Raw genomic sequence first — 19945 nt, forward strand, 5'->3', positions numbered from 1 at the left:
TCATCCAGCTCTACACCTTGTTATCTCAGATTCTCCAGCATCTGCAGTTCCTACTATCTCTGAAACAGAATCTACATTTGCCTCTGGGAACAGACAGGAACTTTTTGAGTGAAACAAATTTAGTCAATGCATAATCACTGCACCCAGCTCTCATCTTACTGGAATCATGTATCAGTTAAGTCCTACCTGAATTGTTGCCCTTGGTGCTGCAGTGCTCTATTTCTGAAGGTGGTAACCCTCCTGTGCAATGTCCTCGTCTTTCTCCTTGGAAGGCTGATGCTACTTTCCAATCTCTTCAGAGTCTGTCACATCTGCTCTTTGCCTTTTCCAGTTATGCAGAGCAAAGCATGCCAGAATACTGTGTTACACTGTCTGCAGTGTATTATAAAGCTCCTGTCCCCCAGACTAATTCAAGCATAGGAACCTCATCCTCAGCAGGTCTATTGTCTGAGGTTGTAGACTTGCTTGCTGAGCCGATGTGTTTGATTGTAGATGTTTCATCACCCTGCTAGGTAACATCGTCAGTGCGCCTACGGTGAAGCATTAGTGTTCTTCCCCGTTTGTTATTTATATGCCTCAGTTTGCTGGGGTGGTTGGCATCACTTCCAGTTCTGTTTTTCAGTGGTTTGTACATCAGGCCCAGTTCAATGTGTTTGTTGATGGAGTTCCGGTTGGAATGCCAGGCCTCCAGGAATTCCCTATCTTGTCACTGTTTGGCTTATGCGATTATGGATGTGTTGTCCCAGTCAAGTTCGTGTCATCCTTTGCCTGTGTGTATTGAGACCAGTGAGAATTGGTCATGTCTCTCGGTGGCTAGTTGGTGTTCGTGTATTGTCATTGTCAGTTTTCTTCCAGATATGACACAGCCGGACACACTAGTCACCCTAATGTACAGCAGAGACATATCAGAGATGACCATAAGACTACTCAGACACCTAGGTATCAGGGTAGCCCACAAATGAATAACCACCCTGTGACAGCTACTGATGAATGTAAAGAATCCCATACCCACAACCAATAAAACCAACATAACATACAAAATACCATGCAAGGACTGAGAGAAACATTACATAGGTCAAACTGGAAGAAAACTGACAATTAGGATACATGAACACCAACTAGCCACCAAGAGACATGACCAATTCTCGCTGGTATCAATAAACACAGACAAAGGAGTACATGAACTTGACTGGGACAACACATCCATAAACGCACAAGCCTAACAAGCATATGCTAGGGAATTCCTGGAGGTCTGGCATTCCAACTGGAACTCCATCAACAAACATATTGAACTGGACCCGATATACAAATCACTGAAAAACAGAACCTGAAATGATGCCAACCACCCCAGCAAACCAAGGCATATAAATAACAAGCCAGCTTCACTGGAGTCGCACTAACGATGTTACCTAGCAGGGTGACAAAACATCAGCAATCAAAGACACTGGCTCAGTGAGCAAGTCTGCAACCTCCTCCACAACCCGAGCTACAAATCTTCTCAAAAACCTGTGAGGTCTATTGTCTGATCCACAATGGTCATTGTTGAAGAACGGGCTGCATTGTATCTACTCTCAGCCTCACTCAGGGGATTGCATTATGGACTCTTCGGCCATGGTTACAGAGGGTAGCCCTCAACTTGCAGTAACAATCCTCACAAGTAACGTTCCCTTTAATTTTTCTGCTGCTGCAAGGACCTCCAATGTTCACGTGAAACAGCAGCTTCTGAAAGTGGGAGCTTTTTTGTCACCTCAGTGCTTGGCATGCAAGAGTTTCTTACAGACAACTGAAACCCAAAGCTGCAGGGCTGACTGTGGCCCAATCTCTGGGCAATAATGATATGGATTCTCTACTCTGACTGTCTTGAGCAGCAGACTGCTTGTGTCCACACCGTCACAATGACAGCAGATGCTGCCCTTGGTGTATTGTGCAGGAATACCAAAACTGAAGGCTGTCTCCCTTGGCCTAGCTGAGGGCTACTTCCTTTAGGTATTGAGACATGGACAGGGTTAAGCTCATTCAGTGTATTTGCTGCCTGTGCTGCTGGCACATGGTGCACGTGCGAGTTTGCTATAATTTGTTGCTGTATAGCAAGATGTTCATTTCCTGACCTGATGACGACTGACAAGCTGCCCAGCTTTATGTCTGCGCTAAAAGGCGAATCAAGCTAGAAGTAATGTGAGCCTTTAATCTCTGAATGAGGGGGCAAAGTGTAAAAAGGGAAGGCAAGGCAAGGATGCGGTGAGTGTCCAAATAGGCATAAAGTGAGCGAGCCGCTAAGAGAGCGAACAAGCAGCCCTGAGAAGCAGCCTGGTCCAGACAGTGAGCTGGATGCCTGTCCCTGGGAGCAAAATGTCCTAGCAGCAGCATCCCAGGGAACGGTGCCAGAGTGCTTCAAATTGAAGTTTTGATGTGCCGTGAGAGTGTGGCGAGACTGGTACAAGTCTGATGCCATCATCCGTGGACAGGGGTCTACAGGCAGCAGCTACCCATGAATGGAGCTTGTCCTGAGATGCTGGTGCTTGGGGTCTAAGATGGAGGTCCAGAGGAGCAAGTGGCGAGCTGGACTTGCCTGGTACCCTTTCTGACTTTCATGTTGGCAATTGTCCCTGTCTAATTGCTACGCAGCATGTAGGATAATGGGAAATTCTGTACAGGAGATTAGGTAATATTGACATACTAATGCATGCAAATGAATGCAAATTGCTCCCTCACTGCTCACTAGTGAGTTTCTCTCTTCCGAAACTTGACTGCAGAATAGTACTTTTTGCTCTCAATGCCGAGAACCTAATTCCTGCCAATCTCATAATGTTTTACCAACTGATTCACCAATTCAGGGACTGGGAAGATTCTGCTCATTGTTCCCAACATTGAGCCCTAGCCAACTCCACCCTCAAGTTTGAAAAAAACAAGCATGCACCAATGCTCTCTGTTTTTTGACACTCTTGACTTCATTTCCATATCTTTTAGGTGTTGGTCAATGAACAGATATTGGTCAGACCCCAAGGAAAGCTCCTGCTCTTTTCCAAATACTGCCGCACTGTCAGGTCTTTTACTTCCAGCCAAGAAGGAAGGCAGGGTCTCAGTTTATCATCCATCGAAAGCACAGACTCTCCAACTGGAATGACAGTAGAGACGTTGTGTTAGAGTCTCCGCTCCATTACCTGGACACAAGTACATGTCCAAGCAACTGAGCCACGGCAGACACACAGCCTTGTGTGCTGTGAAAAAGGAATAAGAAGTATTGGCTGGTGAAAATACAGGCCCGTTACACTCACTTACTAGCAATGACAGGCTTCATTCTGACGATGATTGCCAGGCCTGCAAGTCAGCTAAGTGTTGTTTGAGAGGGGCTGCTGAGTGATTTTAAACAGAGGCTGGTGCAAACTGATGCGACTGGTTACAAGGAGATCTCCCCAGGCTGGAGAGAAAAGGGGAGCTTGAAGGCACAGTTATCCTAAGTCAACAGATAAGTTCACATTTATGCAGGGCCTGACTGAGTTAAACAAGGCTGTGTGTGATGGAAAGGATACAATGGTTACAATCATAGCTTAGTTGAAAGAGATAATTTTTAAAATCAAAATAGAATATCAATTCTGGATTCTTCCATACCGCTTTAAAGAATAGCCTCCTTCATTTCTTAAATACCAAGTGTCCTTCAGCCATTTCTTTTCCAACAGTATCCATTTAGTAATCTTCAGTTGCAATACATTTCGCATCAATGCTTTCTAGAAGGAATTGCATAAGGGCAAAATACTGCGGATTTTGGAAATCTGAAATAAAGATTAAGAATGCTGGAGAAACTCAGCAGTTAACGGCAGCATCTGTGGAGAGAAATAGAATTAACATTTTGAGACTAGCATGACTTCTTCAGAACTTGCAAGACAGTGGAATAATCTTGCAGTGGATAGGAGTAGGTTGTCTAACTGTGTGAGATGCCTAAACAAGTGGACACAGATAATAGGTCACAGTTCTCCATCCTTGGACAAATCACATTTCTACTCACTGTGCAAATAACCTTTGAATGTCCACTGAATAATTGGGGGAGCAGTAAAAAAAACAGAATGGATTAAGATGAAGAAAAATTTGAATATTCAGAATTAGTTCAGTTATTAAATGTCCTGGAAACTGTCTACAGATTGGCAGAGTTGCTATTTGGAAGGTCAACCTTCCCTGCTGTTTCCAAGAAGTCTTCAGAGTTCACTTGCACTGTTGTCATGCAAGCACAACAGACATAAATAGTGAGTAGGAATGGGAGAGTTGCAGAGGTACCTTCCAACAGAAAATGAGCAGGAGTGCTATAGAGCACAGTAACTACTATTTCTGTAATGGAGAATTATCTGCAATAGCAATATCATTCAGGGAATGCTATAATGAATGAAATATTGGAAGCTCTCCCCTCACACCAAAACACCCTGATCGCCAACCTGGCCCTTAGGGAAGGGCAGTGTGACCTTGAAGTGTGTGATGACATGTACGGAAAGCTCTGGTGTAACTCAGCCAGCAAAAATGAGTTTGGAAAATGTATGCAGGAAATTCCAGATGGCTTCTCTGCATATTTCTCCCAATCATTCCAAGGGACTTGCAGCAAATGAAACTACTCCCGTAATTTAGCAGCCAGGGAGTACACTGCATGATCAAGTTTCCATGTACCACTGTTTAATGCCTGGAGAGCTCATTGTACTTACTTCTCACAAAGTGAACAGTGAACCTGAAGAATTTCAGGGATCAACTCCAAGAGTGCTTTCAATGCTTGAAAGTTCGATTATGTGACTTTTATGACAGGCAACCTGGATAGTATAGTGTGATTGTAAATAGAACTTCAAAGCAATTTCTGGGAGAAATAAAGGAGAGGATTCAAAAAACATTTTGGTTAATGTTGCATATGTGGACTTTGAAAAGCTGTTCTTGTTGGCTAAATTGGAGCTCATGGGTTTGAAGGATCAGGGATAGCATGCATATTAAATTGGCTAATGGACAAGAAAGCAAGGAGTAGTAATGAATTATTGTTCTTTGCAATCGTAGAGGAAGTATACAATAGTGACCCCCAAGGTTTTATATTGGGAGCATTGCTTTCTTCAATATATTTAATGATATATATATATGTGTGTGTGTGTGTGTGTAAATGCAAAGCCTGGGAAATAGAAAGGCTAATTGGAGAGCTTTCTCAAAGTGCTCACACAAATACAATGGGCTGAACAATCTCTTTTAGTTCTGTATGATTCAATTAAATTCAGGATTGCAGTCAGTAAACAATCTGAACAAATGTTGTTCTTGGGAAAAGTGATTAATGATTGTGGTTTGCTGATGTGGAGGTAAGACAAATGCTATAAAGAACTGTCCATGGTGACAAGTCTATCTTGTCAAAGGCAGGACAGACAAGTGTTCAGGTTTAATCCCATCTTTCATTTATCTTAATGTGTTAGATAAAAAGAGCATGGAATGGAAGCATCAAGGGAAAAACAGAAATCAACAAGGGCCCCCACTTCTAGTTTCAATCCAATGACTCCTATTAGAGAACGTTGCTGCCTAGATGTTGATTGACCCTCCCCACAGTCACCTTCTTGGCTTATAAATGAAGATTATTTTTCTTTTTTGCTCATGGAATGTAGGCATTGCTGGCAATGTCAGTATTCATTGTCCATTCCCTAAATTCCCTGAGAAGGTGGCGGTGAACCTCTTTCTTGAATGCTGCAATTCATATGGTATAGGTACATCCTATGATTTTTGAACCAACAACAGTAAAGAATGACATCAAAACACTGTGGGTGATGGCAATCTGAACAAAATACAGAAAATGCTGGAGACACTCAACAGGTTTGGTAGCATCTGTGGAGTGAGAAACAGATTTACTGTTTTGACTACAACGTGACTCTTTCTCAGAACTGAGAGAAGGCTCTTTTTCACATTGGATTTGCAACATTAACTCTGTTTTTCTCAATACTGATCTCCAACAAGGAAAGCATAAGAACTTCCTTATCATTCAGTGGAAGTTACCATTGTTGAATTCTCCACCATCAACAATCTGAAGGTTACTATTAACCATCACCTTAACTGGACCAGCCATACACATACTGGTAGCATCCAAATCTGTTGAGTTTCTCCAGCACTTTTTGTGTGGCTGGGAAGGCAATTTGTGGTGCTGGAATTACCATGTGCTTGTTGGCTTTGTCCTTCTATGTGACAAAAGTCACAGGGCGGAAGATGTTTTAAAAAGAAGTCTTAGTGAGTTGCTGCAGTGCATTGTATAGATGGTACACATAGCTACAATTGTAAGCTAGTGAGGGTGTGATTTGAAGTTTTAAGCAGGTGGATAGGGTGGTGATCAAGGGGACTGCTTTATTGTTATTGAGCTTCTGTTATTGAGCTTCTTGAGTATTGTTGGAAGTGCACCCATCCAGGCAAGTGGAGAGTCTTCTATCACACTCCTGACTTGTGCCTTATAGATAGTGAGACAACAAGGTGCAAGGCTGGATGAACACAACAGGCCAAGCAGCATCATAGGAGCAGAAAAGCTGACGTTTCAGGCCCAGACCCTTCATCAGAAAAGGGGGAGGGGAAGGGGGTTCTGAAATAAATAGGGAGAGAGTGGGAGGCGGATAGAAGATGGATAGAGGAGAGGATAGGTGGAGAGGAAACAAACAGGCCGAAGAGGCGGGGATGGAGCCAGTAAAGGTGAGTGTAGGTGGGGAGTTAGGGAGGGGATAGGTCAGTCCAGGGAGGACGGACAGGTCAAGGGGGTGGGATGAGGTTGGTCGGTAGGAGATGGGGGTGCGGCTTGAGGTGGGAGGAGGGGATAGGTGGGAGGAAGAACAGGATAGGGAGGCGGGGACGAGCTGGACTGGTTTTGGGATGCGGTAGGGGGAGGGGAGATTTTGAAGCTTGTGAAATCCACATTGATACCATTGGGCTGCAGAGTTCCCAAGCGGAATATGAGTTGCTGTTCCTGCAAGCTTCGGGTGGCATCGTTGTGGCACTGCAGGAGGCCCAGGATGGACATGTCGTCTGAGGAATGGGAGGGGGAGTTGAAATGGTTCATGACTGGGAGGTGCAGTTGTTTATTGCGAACCGAGCGTAGGTGTTCTGCAAAGCGGTCCCCGAGCCTCCGCTTGGTTTCCCCGATGTAGAGGAAGCCACACCGGGTACAGCACATGCAGTATACCACATTGGCAGATGTGCAGGTGAACATCTGCTTGATGTGGAAAGTCTTCTTGGGGCCTGGGATGGGGGTGAGGGAGGAGGTGTAGGGGCAGGTGTAGCACTTCCTGTGGTTGCAGGGAAAAGTGCCAGGTGTGGTGGGGCTGGAGGGGAGTGTGGAGCGGACAAAGGAGTCACGGAGAGAGTGGAGACAAGTATTGCCTAGTACATTTGTGATGTGAATGGATATTTCAGCAAGGTTCCACAGAATATCCCAGAATTGACACAGTACATTTTTATAGGTATATAGGAAGAGGTGTGGGTCACTCATCCACTGTTCCAACATTTAATTAGATCAACTCTATTTACTTGCCTTTACTTCTTATTACTTGATAGAAAGACATAATTGTTCCCTCCCCATCATCGGCTTTTCAAGGAGAAAATTTCAAATTTATGTTACTCTTTGTATGAAAATGTAATTCCTGGTTTCACTCATGAATGCTTTAATTTTAAGATTGTGCCCTATTGTTCTTGATGCTTCCCAAGTGGAAGTAGTTTCTCCAGATCTAACCTATCTTAGAATTCTAGAATAGTTAGAGCCCAGTAAGAGACAATTGAGTCCTTTAAATCTGTGTCACCTCTACTCTGTTAGTTTCATTGGCGCACTTTGCCCCATATCCTGGCAATGCTTTTCTCTTCAAGGTAATTTGCTTATCCAAATTTCTTGTGGAAGCCATGATTGAATCCGTCCCACCATACTGTCAGACATTGCATCCTGGTTCCTAATTACATGCTGCATGAAAAGGGTTTTCCTCATGTCGCCTTTGTTTCTTTTACCAATCACCATAAATTACTGTCCTCTGGCTGTTGACCCTTCTGTCAATTGTAACAATTTTTTCTGCCTTTTCTGTTGAAATCCTTAACGATGTTGAATACCTTTATCAAATCTCTGTTCAACCTTCCCTTCTTTAAGAGCCTCTCCAGTCTACCTATCTAACTGAAGTCCCTTCTTCCATGAACTGTTCTTATAAACCTTTTCTTCAGCCTTTCTAAAGATCTGACATCCATTCAAAAGAAAAATCACTCAGAATTGGAAACAATACTCCAGGTGAGGCAGAACCAGTGGTTCATATAATTCTGCATAATCCCTTCACTTTTGCAGGCTGTACTACAACTATGATAGGACTTGACCTTAGAAGTAGTACGTTAATGAAACCTTGTGATTTCTTTAACATATCTGTGAAATCTGGAGTTGCTATTAAGAATGATTGAACATTATTTTTAAAGCTTTCATCAATCGTAAAGTTATCAATTGTACCTTTCTTGAATAATAAGAACCAATGGTCTTTGTGGCCTAATGATTCTTGATCTTTGAGGAAGTGCTGACAGGAAAGAAGTTAAGAACAAAGTCTGGCAGAGACTAAGGAGAGCTGCAACCATGAAGATCTGGATGGTCAAGGTGATCAGGGCACAGGTTGTAGACACACAACGAATACAGATAGAAAGAGAAATTAGAATTCTTGTGAGAAGGGGAAGCACACTTTCAGGAAGATGCCAGCTTCTGTTTGGCAAAAAAGGAGACAGGCATTCTTGAAGGTACTGTGTGAACTGACTAAAAAGATCTAAAACCTGGAAATCTATGGTAACAGCTCAGAGGCGTTCATACATTCCTATGAACTGGGATGCTGTTGGTAGGTTGGTTGAAAATTAGGTGTGGAAAGCTACACCATCAGGATAGTTATAACCTGACACATACCGGTGAAGCACAAAGGTGAAAGCTGTCAGCAGATAGGGCTCATAATCTATACTGTATTAATAACAAAACAACATATTGTAGAACTGTGTAGCAATTTCTCATAGAATCCCTTCAGTGTGGAAACAGGGCCTTCAGCCCAACAAGTCTACACCGACTCTCAAAGCATCCCACCCAGACCCATCCCCTAATCTACACATCCCTGAACACTGTGGGCGATTTAGCATGGCCAATCCACCTAACCTGCACATCTTTGGACTGTGGGAGGAAACCAGAACACTCGGAGGAAACCCACACAGACACAGGGAGAACGTGCAAACTCCACACAGTCACCCGAGGGTGGAATCAAACCCAGGTTCCTGGTGCTGTGAAGCAGCAGTGCTAACCACTGAGCCACCGTGTAGTGGATGAAGTGGATGGCTGTGTAAGGCCTATCTTTGTCGGATTGGCTACTTAAAGTCAAATGTACTTTTTTGTTTAAGTATCATTTGCCGATTAATTTATGTTTAATTTGCATTGGTCTTGCCTCATGTTGCAAAAAGTGAAATTTTGTGGCCATTTCTTCTTTGGCAGTCATTTGGTAAATTTTGTAATTTTGATTTATAATTCCCTCATGGGTCCAGTATAGCTTCCAGACTTTTATACTCTAAGTCTCTGGTTGTAAATACCAGGATCCCATAGATTTTATTAACTGCTTTGGTAACCTATTGTGTTACTTTCAAAGATTAGAGCACAAATAGTCTTAAGTCTCTCTGTCCTTGCACCCCCTTTTCAATTGAACCGTTTAGTGCATAATGCTGCACTGCAGAACTACACTGCAGAAGATTCAAAGATTCTATTTTGCTAAGATACAGGGATATCATTTTAGGGCCAATATTTTCCAGATTAATATGTACTCTGCATCTAACATTCCTGTGTATGAGAATATCTGGTTCTTATGTCATTGCTGTTTGTTGCTGTGAACAAATTAGTTGCCATGCTTCCAACACTACACAGTGAATTCAAAAGCACTTCATTGGCTATAAAACACTTTAAGATGTCTCAAGGTGAAAGATGCTATCAAAATGCAAAGCTTTATTGATGTTTTATTGCTCTGGCAGGTCACTATAGGTATTTTCTTTGTCCGATATTAATTTACATATGTAACAGTACATTTTGGTGTGCTTCAATTTCATAATTCAAGGACATGTTTGGCCTTTTTAGGGAGAGTTAGATAATTTATTACTCAATGCGTTGTTGCATCAGTCCATCAAGCCTCTGCAAAGAGATCCAGCTGTCAGCACTGATTTGTATAGTATACTACTCACATCAGGCACCTTCACATGTTAGACAGAGGTAAAACAATCTGAAGAGACTGATGGGATACAAAGTGAATGGAAATAATAGGATCAATAACTTAAGATACAAAGAGCGAGAGAGGGGAGGCGAGGTGGATGAGAGACAAGCAAAGGCAAACAGGCAAAGAACAAGAAACTAGAGAAATAAAATCTTGGGAGAAATCAGCACAAAATAAATATCTTGTCAAAATTGGACAAGATGCAGAAGGGAAAAGTGAATGACAGTTGCTGATTTATATGTAGTTTGGCCCTGACCATTGTAATGGGAAGATCATGCAAATATCTAATGTAATAATGGTCACTGCTTTGCAAAATTAATTCACCATCTGAAGTGCTTCGAATGTTTGACATGTACAAGCAAGAATTATTATTCTCGTAGTAATCAGTGATCCCAAAACAGGGTGCAATGGAATTAACATCATTTTGAGAAGTCTTTGTTATGCCAACTTTGTTTCAAATGGTCAAGTGTAGAATCTCCTACGAACTAACTCAACTGGAGAATGTTTTAGAATGTAACTTCTTATGTAAAAAGTAGTAATTAAAGTATTCCTTCATATCATTCATAGCATCACTAGTAAGAGTAACATGGGACAGTTTGATTAATGCAGTAGTTAATAGATCTGTCTCAAAAAAAAGTGTTATGATCACTCTGTCAATCCCCGCCCTATGAGTAGCTTGTATTTAAATAACTGAAAATTGTTTTACTAAATCTGAACAGAACAATATACTAGTTACTAATATACTGTAGTCAGTTTCAAGCATTAATTTTTATATTCAAGAATTTGTAAAAAAATGCCTTGTAATAAAGTTTAATTTTAAGACCCACCCGTTATGTGAGGGGTACATAAATAATTCCATGGTGCTATTGGAAAGACAAATCTTCGTGTTTGTCCTGGCCAATATTTATCCCTTAACCAATACAAAAATAAAACTGATGATCTAATTGTTATGTCATTGCTGTTTTGAAAGCTTGCACAAATACAACGTGTTTCCTACATTACAATGGTGATTACCACTTTGAAAATAAGATGTATTTCATTGGTTGTAGAGTGCTCTCGAACATCATGTGGTTATGAAAGGTACTATATAAACACAACATTGTTCTTTCTCTTTCTTAAATAAAAACAGAAAAGCTCAGAAGATTTGGCAGAACCTGAGGAGAGAGAAACAGAACTAAAGTCTTGGGCCCCATGACTCCTTTTCAGAACTGTTCCTCTGACAGGTCCTTTGCCTGGGCTATGGAAGAGAGGAACTTCAGGTTGGCAAATGATCAAGATACATGTTTGCAGAACAGTCATAGAAACATTACCTCCTTCATCTGACACTCTACAGCCAATATTGAATCAACAGTTCATATTATGTTCACACATGTCAGATAGTCATAGGATGATTCATTTTTCAGCAGCAGTGGGAGAGGTGACAGCGAGGACCAGGGGGCTGCTGGGAAGGTAAGCTTTCCCTCTTAAAAGGACTTACCTTGAGCGTCAGCGGCCTTCATTTCTCAGCAGCAGAGGGAGAGGCGACAGCGAGGACCAGGGGCCTGCCGGGAATATATTTGGGCAGCGGCTGAGGATGAGCCAGCTCACCGCGGCACCATGGTGCAGAAGGCCATTCAAGAGGGGGGAGCAAAAAGACAAGTGGTAGTTATAGGGGATTCTATAGTTAGGGGGATAGATAGTATCCTTTGCAAGCCGGATCGGGAGTCCCGCATGGTGTGTTGCCTGCCCGGTGCCAGGGTGCAGGACATCTCTGACCGGCTTGAAAGGATATTGGAGCGGGAGGGGAAGGATCCAGTTGTTGTGGTCCACGTTGGGACTAACCACATAGGCAAGGCTAGGATGGAGGACCTGTTTGGGGATTATCAAGCACTAGGAACGAAATTAAGGAACAGGTCCTCGAGGGTCATAATCTCCGGATTACTGCCCGAGCCACGTGCAAATTGGCTTAGGGATAAGAAAATTAGGGAAGTAAACACGTGGCCAAGAGAGTGGTGTGGGAAAGAGGGGTTCCATTTCATGGGGCATTGGCATCAGTTTTGGAACCGGAGGAATCTGTACTGATTGGACGGTCTTCACCTGAACCGATCTGGAACCAGTGTTCTTGCGAAAAGGATAAATAGGGTGGTCACTAGGACTTTAAACTAGTGAGCTGGGGGGAAGGGAAAGGGAAAACGACAGGGAGTATGATGGTAAATAAAAAGGTAAGCAGCAGGTTAGCATGTGTGCAGGAGGGTTTAAGTTCAAGGCAGACTATGAAAGAAGCAAAAAGGAAGGATAACTCAGGAGATATTATTAGAGATGTTGGAAATCATGAGGGTAAGAAAGCTAGCATAAAGGCACTTTACATGAATGCTCGTAGCATTCGTAACAAGGTTGATGAGTTACCGGCACAAATCATCGCGAATGAATATGATTTGGTAGCCATTACAGCGACATGGTTACAGGATGGTCACGACTGGGAGTTAAATATTCAAGGGTACCAGACTATTCGGAAGGACAGACAGGAAGATAAGGGAGGTGGTGTAGCTCTGATATTCAAGGACGCCATCAGGGTGGTGCTGAGAGATGATATAGGTTCTATGGAGAATGAGGTTGAATCCATTTGGGTGGAAATTAGAAATTCTAAGAGGAAAAAGTCACTGATAGGCGTAGTCTATAGGCCACCAAATAATAACATCACATTGGGGCGGGCAATAAACAAAGAAATAACTAATGCCTGTAAAAATGGTACGGCAATTATCATGGGGGATTTTAACCTACATGTAGATGGGTCGAACCAACTCGGTCAGGGTAGCCTTGAGGAGGAGTTCGTTGAGTGTATCCGTGATAGTTTTCTTGAACAGTATGTAATGGAACCAAGGCGGGAGCAAGCTATCCTAGATCTGGTCCTGTGTAATGAGACAGGAATAATTAATGACCTCATAGTTAGGGATCCTCTTGGAAAGAGTGATCACAGTATGGTTGAATTTAGAATACAGGTGGAGAGTGTGAAGATAAAATCCAATACCAGGGTCCTGTGCTTGAACAAGGGGAACTACAATAGAATGAGGGAAGACTTGGCTAAAGTAAACTGGAAACAAAGATTTTATGGTGGGACAGTTGACGAGCAGTGGAGGACTTTCAAAGCAATCTTTCAAAGTGCTCAGCAAAAGTATATTCCAATGAAAAGGAAGGACTGTAAGAAAAGGGGTAATCTGCCATGGGTGTCTAAAGAAATAAGGGAGGCTATCAAATTGAAAGAGAAAGCATACAAAGTGGCCAAAAACAGCATGAAACTAGAAGATTGGGAGAACTTTAAAGGTCAACACAAAGCCACAAAAAGAGCTATAAGGAAAAGTAAGATAGAACATGAGAAAAAACTAGCACAGAATATAAAGACAGATAGGAAAAGTTTCTATAAATATATAAAACAAAAAAGAGTGGCTAAAGTAAACGTTGGCCCTTTAGAGCATAAGAAGGGGAATTTAGTTATGGGATATGATGAAATGACTGAGGCATTGAACAGGTATTTTGTATCGGTCTTCACAGTGGAGGACACTAATAACATGCCAGTAATTGACAAAGAGACGAAGGTAGGTGAGGACCTGGAAACAATCATAATTACCGAAGAGGTAGTGTTGGGCAAGCTAATGGAGCTAAGGATTGATAAGTCTCCTGGGCCTGATGGAATGCATCCCAGGGTACTAAAAGAGATGGCGGGAGAAATAGCAGGTGCACTGGCGGTAATTTTCCAAAATTCGCTGGACTCTGGGGCAGTCCCAGCAGATTGGAAAACAGCAAATGTGATGCCACTGTTTAAAAAGGGAAGTAGACAAAAGATGGGGAACTATAGACCGGTTAGCTTAACCTCTGTAGTGGGGAAGATGCTTGAGCCTATTATCAAGGAAGAAATAGCAAGGCATCTTGATAGAAATTGTCCCGTTGGGCAGACGCAGCATGGGTTCATGAAGGACAGGTCATGCTTGACAAATCTTTTGGAATTCTATGAAGACATTACGAGTGAGGTGGACAATGGGGACCCAGTGGATGTGGTGTACCTAGATTTCCAAAAGGCCTTTGACAAGGTGCCACACAAGAGGCTATTGCATAAGATAAGGATGCATGGCATTAAGGGTAAAGTATTAGCACGGATAGAGGATTGGTTGACTAACAGGAAGCAAAGAGTGGGGATAAATGAGTGCTATTCTAGCTGGCAGTCAGTGACTAGTGGTGTGCCTCAGGGATCGGTGTTGGGACTGCAATTATTTACAATTTATATAGATGATTTGGAGTTGGGGACCATGTGTAGGGTGTCAAAGTTTGCAGATGACACTAAGATGAATGGCACAGCAAAGTGTGCAGAGGACTGTGAAACTTTGCAGAGGAACATAGATACATTGAGTGAGTGGGCAAAGGTCTGGCAGATGGAATACAATGTAAATAAATGTGAAGTCATACATTTTGGTAGGAGTAATAGTAAAAAGGATTATTACTTGAATGGTAAAAAGTTGCAGCATGCTGCTATGCAGAGGGACCTGGGTGTCCTTGTGCATGAATCACAGAAGGTAGGTCTGCAGGTACAACAAGTAATTAGGAAGGCAAATGGAATTTTGTCCTTCATTGCTAAAGGGATTGAAATAAAAAGCAGAGAGGTTATGTTGCAGCTGTACAAGGTGCTGGTGAGGCCACACCTGGAGTACTGTGTGCAGTTTTGGTCTCCTTACTTGAGAAAGGATGTGCTGGCACTGGAGGGGGTGCAAAGGAGGTTCACTAGGTTGATTCCGGAGTTGAGGGGGTTGGCTTATGAGGAGAGACTGAGTAGATTGGGATTATATTCATTGGAATTCAGAAGATTGAGGGGTGATCTTATAGAAACATATAAAATTATGAAGGGAATAGATAAGATGGAAGTAGAGAGGTTGTTTCCTCTGGCAGGTGAAGCTAGGACAAGAGGGCATAGCCTCAAGGTTAGAGGGAGCAGATTTAGGACTGAACTGAGAAGGAATTTCTTCACCCAGAGGGTTGTTAATCTATGGAATTCCTTGCCCAGTGAAGTAGTTGACGCTACTTCAGTAAATGTTTTTTAAAAAAAGGTAGATTTTTTTTGAACAATAAAGGAATTAAGGGATACGGTGAGAACGCGGGTAAGTGGATGTGAGTCCACGAAAGGATCAACCATGATCTTATTGAATGGCGGAGCAGGCTCGAAGGGCCAGACGGCCTACTCCTGCTCCTAGTTCTTATATTCTTAGTTCTTATGATACCAAACAAAAATAGATCGTTCTGCCCATCATATATGTATCTGGTATTTAAAAGGGCTATGAAACAGTCCGATCAACCAAGCTTTCCTCATAGTTCTGCAGCTTTTTTCCCATTATGCTCTTGTCTATTACTGTTAATTGTTCCACATACCTCTTTAAACTGCCTTTAAATATAGCAATATAAATCAAATCTTTTTCTCTCGATTTTTATAGGTCAACTTTTAAATAATCCAGAGATTTGATACTGCCAATCAAAACAAAAGAGAATATCTTGGACTTGCTCCTTTGTCTCACAATTTAGAGCCTACCTTCCACAAAAAAGGGAAAAGCATTCAATCAAAAATCAAGGTGCAGGGCTGGATGAACACAGCAGGCCAAGCAGCATCATAGGAGCAGAGAGGCTGACGTTTCGGGCCTAGACCCTTCATCAGCCCCCTTGACCTGTCCGTCCTCCATGGACTGACCTAATCCCTCCCTAACTCCCCACCTACACTCACCTTTACTGGCTCCATCCCCGCCTCTTCGACCTGTTTGTTTCCTCTCCACGTATCCTCTCCTCTATCCATCTTCTATCCGCCTCCCACTCTCTCCCTATTTATTTCAGAACCCCCTTCCCCTCCCCCTTTTCTGATGAAGGGTCTAGGCCCGAAACGTCAGCCTCTCTGCTCCTATGATGCTGCTCGGCCTGCTATGTTCATCCAGCCCTGCACCTTGTTGTCTCGGATTCTCCAGCATCTGCAGTTCCTACTATCTCCAATCAAAAATCAAACCTACTGTGTTGCCAGACTATTGTGACCAGACGTAATTTACTGTTAGAAGCTGTATTGTTTTCCAGATACGTGTGGAGAAGTTTATTTTGTCATGTTGGTGGATTTTGAAAACTTTCTGTAGACTACTGTTGGATGAAGGGAAAACAAATTGACCAACAGAAAAAGACCAATTGATCCATCAAGCCTACCCAACAGAATGACGGCGGGAGGATAAAGACCAGACACTTTCTACTTTCTTCCCTGACTACACACATCCTGAAGCCATATAATCTCAGCTTATTCCTGTTCTTCTGTAGTTTAATGTCACAACTCACTGCAGCAGCACACTGGAAATCAAACTCCACCATTCCCAGAGCCATCACAAAAATTAAGACTTAGTTCACAAAATTCCAAATTTTACCTGCCTTTTCAGACCTAGGTTAACAGAAAGAATAGACCAGTTTCTGTACTTAACAAAAATGACTATTTATGATAATAAATACATTCCAGATACAGCTAAACAATAATGAACTGTCAATCTACAACTGCTAGTTAAAACTGTAACCTCTTATAAAACACTCCCCATACACAGACAGAGAGACAACAAAACAATCATAGGTGTTATGGGTAGAAAGAGAAACTGGAAAGCGATTTAATAGCTCTTGTCCAAAGGCTTCACTGAGATAATCCTTTTTGCTTGTCAGGACTTGCTGATCTTTAACTAGCTGCAGTAAACCATATAGTTGTTGGCAGTTGGAATGCCTTTATTGTTGACAACTGTTCACCACTCCCCACATCAATTAGCTACTTGTTGCTGGCCGATTTTCACTTTGTGCATATCCACTGCTGCCAGCATATCTGCAGTAACCTTCCACCACAGCTTGAAAAGAGCAGTATAAACTTCTAAAAGCACTTACGATAGTGTCGGTAATTTGCTTTGAAAAAATTGCAGCACCTCTTCCACAATCCCTGCCTTATTTACAGCAGTTCTTTCCCATTTCATTCCACAATAAAAAAAAGAGAAATAAAAAATATGAGATTTATATTAAACTCATGTTCCCTGGTTCTCCCCTAACTGAAATAAGTGACTTATTTTGCTATAGTTACATTGTGCACACTCACAATGGTGAAAATCCACCAATTCATTTTCTCCCTAGTTGCTTGTAGCGATGTCTGGGAGAGTCACCATTAATTCTAGGATAATTTGATGTAATCTAGAAGGATAGGCAATCATATATCCAGGACAGAATTGGGCCATCTCCCTAACAGCCCCTCCTCAAATCTGATCAAACATAATGGATCCTATCTCACCACACTGACTTAAAGCTCGATTGACTGAGGAAGAAAAGGACCTACTTGGATAGTTTCTTCCTGGTCCTGAAAAAAAAGTTTCCTCCTTTACCTTATTGAAATTCTCATTGTTCACCAACTCCTCCTCATTCACCCTTCCCTCTATATCATTCACCTCTTCCCTGTTTCACACCTCTTTCTCCTTCTCACCATTGCCTTCCCTCTCTCCTGTCTCCCAAACACCCTATTTACCTGCCTTCTCGCCTCTCACCTCCTCTCTCCTTACCACATCTGTCTTTCTCTAATTCTCCTCTTCCTTCCACCAACCAGAGTTTCCAGCTTTCTGGGATTGCCCAGGTGTCTCCGGGGACTAGAAGTTAATCACCAAGCTTCAGGTGGCAGAAAAGACACAGTGGACAATCAAAGATCTTGAGCTCCTTTTTTTCACATTGTTGAAAACTTTCATCTTTTAGTTCAAAATCACTGGATTTAGGAGGAAGCAAAACAAACTATTTAAACGGGGAGAACAATTGGACATAGGAGGTCATGTGATGAAAAGCCTCCAGGAACGCATTTAACTACAGTTTGTAAGCCTACTCCCATCTGTGCCCTCCCACCCCTCCCCAACTAGTCTTGATCTAGTTGACCCTCCTCACCCACAGGGAAATAAAGTACATCTGTCACATTGCAGACATTACCCTACAGATGTCATAGTTTGTTACGCATGCCAAACAATCTTAAAATGAGTCTGAAAGCCAGTCATTTCATGCTGGGCACTTGTGACTTATGGCCTGATATTTCGAAGCAATTTACTCACCTCTAATTGACCTCACCAATTTACAAGCAGCCACAATTACTGGAGATCCCACAGGGGGTACTTGAGCAGTGACCTTAGAATGACAGGTCAAACAACTCGTGCTTCAGACCCCAAGCTGCCCATCATTGTCACTAAAGGAGAATCATTTAGCAATGAGGAAGGAGATTTGCTGCTACCAACTAAATGAAGTACTTGAATGATTATTTGATTAATTCCATTATACAATCGGTAGATATAATAGGTGGCTTAAGAGACCCTAGATATGATCGGGTTGATATCATTCTCCCATGATATTATTTACTTGATGTAAATGTCAGGACAGTGGGGAGAGAGCAGACAAATGGAACTAATTGGCTTCTTTAAAGACGCAGTGACTTTGTGAGATTTCACAATTCTAGGTGCAAGGCGTGTCATAACCTGGTGTCAGAAGTGCTTCTGCTATTGATCGTCAATCAAATACATTAGGAAATGTGGGATAAGTACCCTTTAACACAACTAAAATGACTGAGGTTAAAGCCCATCAAGTTAATTTATAAAGATTGAAATTTAAATTAAACATTTAAAACTAACAAAAATGACTAAAAAGTTGCACATTAACTCCTGACATCACAGTATATTAGAAGAGGAAAGACATGCATTTATATAACACTTTCCACAACCGTTTAGGGAGTAGTTTAGAAATATGGTTACTCCTGTAGCAGCCACATTGTGCACAGGAAGCTCCCAGAAACATTGTTGCGATAACAATAGTCTGTGTTTAAGTGAGTTGATTGAAGGATAGATATTGATCAGGGTTGCTGAGGCAAACTTCTTCATCGAATGGTGTTGCAGGATCTATTACATTATATAAAATATTGTTGTTATTACTTGTTTAAACTAAAATTACCAAATTGTTAAGTAAAGATCTGAGTAAACTATATTGGAACTTAAGGGTTTTTACGCAGTTAATTGCTTGACTTGTTTGAGGGAAAGTTACTTGTATTGTTTATCTCAGTAGTAGAATTATATTCCAACAATAAAAGGGTTGGTTGGTGTTTCTACCGAGAGGGCGATGGTGCTCGTTTCAGTAGCAGAACATCAATAATCACTGCCAAAGGCAACACCCTTCCCTGACCTGAACTTAAACAAGCACCAACCTAGAAAGGGCCTTTGACCAATTTGTGCTTCCTACTGGATGTTATATGCCTGTAACTTCATCGTAAATAGCCAAGTGCATTTCTATATATGTTCTAACAATATGCACTTATAAAATGCATTCAATATAATGAAAGCTCACAAGGTACTTCATCGGAGTGTTATCTAACACTATTTGATACCAAGCCACATTTGGATAGGTGATCAAAAGCATGGTTAAAGAGGTCGATTTTAAAGAATATTTTAAAGGAGAAAGAGAAAGAGAGAGAGAGAGAAAAAGGAAGTGAAGTGATAACATTTTAGAGAGGGAATTCCAGACCCTTAATGCCCTACTAACTTGTGGCATTGCGCTAATAATGGGATAATTAAAATCAGGAATGAGCAAGGGAGGACAGAATTGTGCTAATAATGGGATAATTAAAATCAGGAATGAGCAGGGGAGGACAGAATTGAAGAAATGTCAAGATCATAGAGTCAACCTGGAGAAGATTA

The sequence above is a fragment of the Rhincodon typus genome, chromosome 17 (genome assembly GCF_021869965.1).
Source record: "Rhincodon typus isolate 14 chromosome 17, sRhiTyp1.1, whole genome shotgun sequence".
Classification (NCBI taxonomy): Eukaryota; Metazoa; Chordata; class Chondrichthyes; order Orectolobiformes; family Rhincodontidae; genus Rhincodon; species Rhincodon typus.